The following is a 5,849-nucleotide window of genomic DNA, read 5'->3' as shown; positions in this document are numbered from 1 at the left end:
CAGGTTCCCTAGAAGTCTTCCGATGTTTGCTTATATGTTAGACAAGCTATGTGCATGGATTCTTACATGGCATATTTATCAAGGAAACGTTGCATTCACCAAATCATCACCATGTATCTTATTTTGACTGCATTGTCAACGGAATTACTATTGTAGCCTATTATTTACGGTGATTGTCTATATGTAGAAATCATCAAATGTCAAAAATCTTTGATTTAAATATTCATTTATGGTGTGCCTTTTCAAAAGAATGCAATGTTTACAAAACATATCATATAGAGGTCAAATACCTTGCAATGAAATCGATGAATGACGTGTTCGTCCATATGGATTTGGAGCGATCATCACAGAAACTTTAGAAGCTCCCCCTCAAAGTACATGGGCTCTCATCAAAGTGTCATGACATATATACCGTCGGTTTCAATACCGAGACACACCTCTTGAACTTTCATCATTCCAAAGAGTACTTTCGATACTAGTCATAAGAAAACTCTCCATATGATGTAGGATCTTCTTCGAGTCTCTAGCTCCCCCCCAAACATACAATTCTTTCTTTAAGGTCCGAGTCCTATACCGTACATGTATAGAAGTCATATGCACATCAACCATATATACATATCTCCCCCACAATGATGCTCGCATGAATTAAGAGCTTCATTGTTTAAAATGGTTGACGTGCTCGGCAAATCTCCAAAATATCGCAAATAATGTGTATGAGAAAAGCCGTGTAAATCCGAGCCTCAAAAGTAGTTTAAAAATATGCTTTGGAGGTCTAGATTCGGTAAAGGATCATTCCTGAAAATTCTGATAAGTACAAGGGACCAAAACTGTTAAATCTGAGCCAAATTCGGTATTTGGACTGACCTTGCAAAATTTTGAAACTGTCAGGGACTGAACTTGTTAAAATGCACATAGGACCCACCAAATTCGGTAAGGGGACTCAAGCAAGCCTTATGAAAATATCATGGGCCATCAGAATCAATTAGGCCCAATTAAGAGAATTAAATCCAGTAACCAAATTATGATAGGAGCCACTGTACCGAATCTATTGTTCTACAAATCAGATTCATCATCAATATCCTTCGGTAAATACTGAGTCATCCACATCTATAGAACCAAATCATAGAACCGAGTCAAAATCATAACTCATACCGAATGCAACGAGTCAATCAATGAATCAGCCATACCGAATCATAAGCATCATCATCAATACCTAATGATAATCATCAATCATACCGAATGAAGAAAATCATGTGATCACCAACACCGAATCATAATTAGTAACATCCATATTGAATCACATACCGAATCTCATACGGCAAATATACCGAATGTGATTCATGTACCAAATGTGCTGTAACCGTTTGAAGATGGGTGTTGATCCGTACACCACTTGTTTTTTGCCATACACCACCAAACTACAATCTTTGACTATTTTACCCTTTCTAACTCAAGGCCCTTTTCCCTAAATTAATTATGAGAAAGGGTAAAATGGTCTAAAATTAAATTTTGGTGGTGTATGGCAAAAAGTAAGTGGTGTACGTATCAGCTCCTTTTGAAGATCGATGAACAACAATTGAAGAATCATGAATCTATCAAATTGAGTCTTGAAATCGATCATTGAAGCTTCCAAATTTAGCGATTTGAAGATTTTGTATAGCATCCAAGGCCAAAACATCATCAACAAGTGAATTCAGACTTGAAACAGTATCGACATTCATCTTTATGAACACAAAATTGATTTTGTGATTTAGATTTGTTAGCCCTCGATTTATTCATGAATGTTGTTGCAAATCTATCACAAAACACTCGAAAATCATTTTCACTTCCTGAAAACAACTTAATCTCATCAATTGTTTAATCTTTGACTTTTAAGAAAAGTTAAACGAACTCGAATCAATGATCTCCTGTTGTTTTAATTCGAAATGAAGCATCAGATAGCTTGTGTGATTGATCGTGAATCAGAATCTACACGTGAACTGATCCAAAACATGATGATTTATTCTGAGGACCAAATCACATTGAGTTATCGAACTTCGATGAACATGATCTCAATCTATGTGAATTTGAAGTTGTTAATCACAACTGAATGATCACGAAGGATAGGATTCTATATAGAATCACGAATCTAAGCTTGATTAACATAGAGATTCATCAATTTGATCATTCCAATTTATGAAGTTCATGATGAACTTGAATAAAAAGCACGAGCAGTAGCAATATACCATCACTTGAATCTAATATTCTGAATGTTGAAGGTGTTGTTGAACACTTGAATATTAGAATGATGAATATGAATAAACTCACGAGTACTGTAGCTGTTTGAAATAAGAATGAATCTGAGAATTTTGTAATTTGTTGTTGTGAAATAAAAGTGATATATGAAATCAAAATAGTGTATGTGTTGTTGTGTTTTGAATTATGAAGTTTGAATAAGTTTCGGTGAAATTCGGTACCGAAAATTTTTTCGAAAATTTTTCGAAAAAAATTGAAGATCTTCATATCTTCACGATGAAGATGATGAAGATTTGAAGGTTTGAGTTTGAAGGTGGATGAAAAATATTCATGAATATTCATAGAGATCTCCTTCATGTGATGAAGGCGTAAGCTCTAATACCAATTGTAGGATCCTAGATCTCATGAATACCAAGAATGTGAACAATTAACCACATGAATGTAGAGAGCATTAGTCAAACTAGTCAACTATATTCCACGACTCTCTTAAATACATTACAAATCGGTGCCTAATGTTAACTAATCTAGGGAGCCTTGGATCCTTTATATAGCCCTCGTATAAAGGATCCTCCTTAAGGCTAGAGAAACACGTTTTACTCTTCGGGTACCTAACAAAATTCATCATTTACAACAATGAAATCCTCGTTGAATGATCGTTAAAAGTTCATTATCAAAGTTTCAAGTTCATAAAATGCATTTCATGACTCGGGAATCCAATTTACACATACATTACGCTGTTTCGGAGTTAATTAAACATACATTGCAACTAAACACTTAACAACAATATTTCATAGCATTCAATGCATCAAAAGTTCGTATTTAAGTCTATCAAACCCTAACCAAAAATCACAAAATCGATAATCATGTTAATGTAAGGTTTTCATGTCATCCCACATACCAAAAAAAAAGCTAATGATGCTAGTAACACTTTTAACACATAAGGTTTAACATCTAACAACATTTAATCAACCAAAATCAAAGATTTGACAAACTCATTTCAAGTGTTCATGCTAGTTATGCAAAATAACGAGATCGATCAAACAAATCACATATTCATGCTAGACTTGAGCCACAGACACTAACTAACACACTTTTAAGTCAAGAACACTAAGAATATGAAATCTAGAGTTTTTAGAAAGTTATTCAAATGAGATGAAATTAGTATCAAGTTGTAAAGGAAGATGCAAGGATTCCAAATATGTAACTTGTTTTGTGATGAATTTCCTAGATTCGATTTAGATGATGATTGAATGAATTTGAGTGTTGAGAGAAAAAAATGGAAGTATCAAAATGGAAAATGGGAGGTGAAATGAATGAATGGTGGGGAGGGGCTTGACTAGTTGACCTAGTCAACTAGTTTGGTCCCTTGGCGACTTTGGTCCCTCGAGTTTGAAAGCGGGTGCGTGAATTAACCAAACAAATTATTCTAGATACGCGAGAGTAACCGGATGATAATATAATTACATAACGGGAATATTAAGAACATTAGTTAACGGAAGATACGAATTTAGATAACGAAAGGTATTATCTAAAAAAAAGATGGGTGTTAAAATAATTTAACGGAAAAAGGCGGGTCATTACACTAATAGTGGCATCTATGGTGTAATGATTAGCTTAGACACAATTACTAGGCTTGCCTAATAGTGGTGTCTATGATTAGCTTCTGACCTCTTGGATGTGCCCTTTAATTCATTTCAAAGAGATGAGCCTATGAGCCCCTTAAACTCAAGTGAATTTGGGACATGTAATTCAAATGTGGATAGTTCAATTGGGGAGCAGTTCGCCTGTGGGGAGCATGATGTAAAAAATGGATCTTACAAGGTGGTTAATTGTGATGGGCCTATGGAGAAGTTGGGCTCAGAAAATTCCAATGATTTTGGGTTTTTGGTGGTCTGTTTTCGACGTAAAAAAAGAAGAGTAAGAGACTCTTTAATAAGAATCATTTCTTAAATTACATTCGGGATAAAAAAAATTAAAATGTTCGGGATATCGCAATAGATTTAAATGGTGCCTCCGATCTTTCGATGCAATGAATAATATGGAGGAGGAAGATGAAGAAGATGAAGAAAAATTTTCACCCTCTGTTTCAGAATCCGAGAACTATTGATTCGTTTTTTCATGTTTTTTTCGGGGTAGTTTAGAAGGGTGTTAAAGTTGTTTTTTTTGGATTCGTAGTTTTGTGGGTTGTGTGTTCAGGTTTTAAGGTTTTTAGTATCATTATCGTGTTGTAGTTGTTGTTCGTTGTCGCTTGGTGTCGTTGTATCTTCTATCTTCTTGCTATTTCTTTTTTTAATTAATACAATTCTTGCCTTTCAAAAAAAAAATTAAATAAAAAAAGCTTAGACATGATTATTAAATTTGCTTAATAATTATGTCTATGGTTGTTTTAGCTTAAACATATGTTTATGTCTATGTATGATGTATGATGTATGTTAGCTTAGGCACGATTACTAGTCGCTTCTAATATGTTGTGTCTATGGTATGTTATGATCGGATCCGAGTTATCAATGCAACCTTCGGGTTGAAAGATTATGATTTATGTTATGTAAAGTTTCTCATTTTACTTGCCTATAACTCACTAAGCATATAGCTTACCCCTTTATGTTGTTATGTTCTTTTATAGGCTCTAAAGGTCATCGCGAAGGTAAGGAACCGGTTCAAAGCTAGTGGAGAATTGTGCATTTAGTAAGTGGGTTGCAAGTTCCTCTTTATCTAGCTCGAGACAACCGCTTAGTAACGCCATGGGTCAAGAATGTATTTTGTATGAAATAGCGTGAATGTGTCTTTTGTTTGAAATGGTTTTATGTAGACACCTAAATGGGTTTGAAATGTCGGTTTAATGTGTGAAGTTAAATCATGTGGTACTTGAATTGTGCACAATGGTATTGAAATGGACAGTTAACAAGATGAAACAAGTTGCGATTCACCAGACCTGATATGGCACGACGTGCCAAAAGAGTGGCACGACGTGCCAAAAGAGTGGCATGACGTGCCACTTGAACTTGTTTTCACCATTCCTGTACTGGCACGACGTGCCAAAAATATAGCACGACGTGCCATCGTAAAAAAAAAAAATCTTTTCCTTTTGTCGCTTTTGTCAATGAGTTTAACGGCGTTATAAAAAAAAGAAACATCATAATCATAATTATAATTCATATGATAACCCTACAATCTTTTTGAACACTTTTGTAAGCCCAAAGTAAAAATAATGTGGAGTATCTATAGATCATAACTAGAAAAAGTAGCCCTCGCGATGCCGCGGGGCGTTTGGGTTGCGTATTCATAGTTAATGGGGCGTATTATAGGTGTGTATATGTATTGAATATAGTCCGAGGTATTGAGCATTTTTTTAAGTACCCGTTTCGCGTATAGTTAATCCCGTTGTGTTCGTAAGATTTTTTTGAGTTGAACGGTGGGCTCGGAAAAATTTAACTCGCACCGAGCGAGATGATAGGACCCGCTAAAAATTCGAGTGGAATTAGTTTATTTTATTTTAATAAAATTATATATTTACACTTTTTACCCCTGAGAAAATGTAAAGTTGAGGGGTCGTTATGTAAATTGAGGAAAAGGTGAGGGGCCGAATGCAGTGTGAACGCAAACACAAAACTATA

This window comes from Rutidosis leptorrhynchoides, chromosome 2 (genome assembly GCF_046630445.1).
Source record: "Rutidosis leptorrhynchoides isolate AG116_Rl617_1_P2 chromosome 2, CSIRO_AGI_Rlap_v1, whole genome shotgun sequence".
Taxonomy (NCBI): domain Eukaryota; kingdom Viridiplantae; phylum Streptophyta; class Magnoliopsida; order Asterales; family Asteraceae; genus Rutidosis; species Rutidosis leptorrhynchoides.
The sequence above is the reverse complement of the archived record's forward strand: the minus strand, read 5'-3'. Positions refer to the sequence as shown.